The 1,865-nt window shown below is 40.6% G+C and overlaps 1 pseudogene; it reads left to right on the top strand.

Moving 5' to 3' along the window:
* Window positions 1-1,249, top strand: LOC142437072 (nascent polypeptide-associated complex subunit alpha pseudogene; annotated as a pseudogene).
* Window positions 1,250-1,865: the final 616 nt, after the last annotated feature.

Genomic DNA, 1,865 nt, shown 5'->3' with positions numbered 1-1,865 from the left:
ATGGTGGGCATGATTGCCATAATGGACAGGGTAGTCAAATAAGTAATCAGAATATTCTGACTCATGAACTTATGGATGGAATTGACTGATAATGCATGGAGTTAAATGGATGGATAATCTTCTAAATCTTTCCTTGAACTGTATAAGCAGAAGACTTCTAGGTCAAGTGAATGAAATTGTAACTTAAATCATCACAATACAAAATCATATCCGCCTTATCAATTCTTATATTCAAGTCAATTTGTATTCACAGATCCTTTAATAAAGGGGAGGACAGGTCCTCTTGAGGAAGTGCTCCCCTACAATGGGGGTCTAAAGATCAAGTATTCATGGGTCTTCACTAAGATCTTTATCATAGTTGGTTCATTTGTCCCCAAACCCATCCTGTAATGTTTTCTCCAGTACTAGAATGCATAATTGGAATAGAGTAACTTATAGTAATTTTTAGACTCCCCATATTGGATCCCTGATGTATAGAAAAGTCTATTAAGGTAGGAAATTATTTAACAGTGTCCAATATCACATGCAAGTAAAATTTTGCTGAATATATTAAAAAGTGGTTGCATCAGTGAATCAATAGGGAGCTACCAGAGCCCCCTCCCTGCCAGGCTTCCTTCTGAAACAAGGGCTCATTTTCTACCACCATCTTGATTCCATGTTCCCTGTACAAAATATCCAGTGAAGCAACAGAAATTGCCCTTGCTACAGAGCAGGATTTGCCACAGCCCCAGGCTGAGACAGGATATGGAAATGAATCTGACAGTAATGAATCAGCTTGAAGAATGCAGGCTTCAATGCAGGCAACCCCACAAGCTCAGCCGGTGGCAGCAGCTGAAATTGATGGGAACTAGTCAGCAAAGCACTAGAGTGTGAGTGAAAAGAAGGCATGGAAAGTTATGCTCAAACTGGGCATTTGGCAAGTTACAGGGTTTACTAGAGTCGCTATCAGAAAGCGAAAAATATCTTCCTGGTCATCAAAAAGCCAGATGTCTAAAAGAACCCCACTTCAGATTCCTACATGGTTTGGGGGGGAGTCAAAATTGAAGATTTATCTCAGCAAGCACAACAAACAGCTGCTGAGAAATTCAAAGGGCAAGATGAAGCTGTCTAGAACACTCAGTAAAACACCCAAACTCCAACTGTAGAAGAGGAGAGTGAAGAGGAAGAGGTTGACGATACAGGTGTGGAAATTAAGGATACAGAATTGGCCATGTCACAAACAAATCTATCCAGAGCACAGGCAATCTGAGCCCTGAAGAACAGCAATAATTATCTTGTAAATGCTGTTATGGAATTAACAATGTAACCATCTCAAAGCAAAGACCTTTTTTTGGTGTTTCAAAAGAACTACAGTTTGGTCTGAAATTTGTGTTGTTTCTCTCCTTAATAAAGTTATGGCTTCTTGTTAGATGAAAACAACAGCAACAGAAAACAGAGCTGCCAGAAATTAAAGCTAGATTCAGTGGAGGCTGTGTCACAAGGGACACGATTGCAGACTTTAGATAGTGTGTTAGGTTGACTAGAGAAACAAATCCAAGGACACTCATATATATGTAAGAGAGAGCTTTGTATCAAGGAGTAATTGTATATCAAAATAACATCCCAGATTAGTCCAAATCAAGTCTACAAGTCCAATACTAGTCCATAAGTATCTTTCAGACTCACAAAGTCATACACAATGATGCATAATTCAGGAACATCACCAACCGGTGGGTGCAAATCATGGATCCAAAGGTACTGGATGCATCTCCAGGGTGTGCACAGGTCTCTGAGTGGCATGATGGCAGGAAGGTGAAGGCAGAGAGCGGGGGAGGTTTCCAGAACCCTCCTTATGAGGAGGGCACGCACACAAGGAGACACCATCA

Source organism: Tenrec ecaudatus, chromosome 1, assembly GCF_050624435.1.
Source record: "Tenrec ecaudatus isolate mTenEca1 chromosome 1, mTenEca1.hap1, whole genome shotgun sequence".
Classification (NCBI taxonomy): domain Eukaryota; kingdom Metazoa; phylum Chordata; class Mammalia; order Afrosoricida; family Tenrecidae; genus Tenrec; species Tenrec ecaudatus.
Note: the sequence above shows the minus strand (reverse complement) of the source record. Positions and strands in the feature narration are given on the sequence as shown.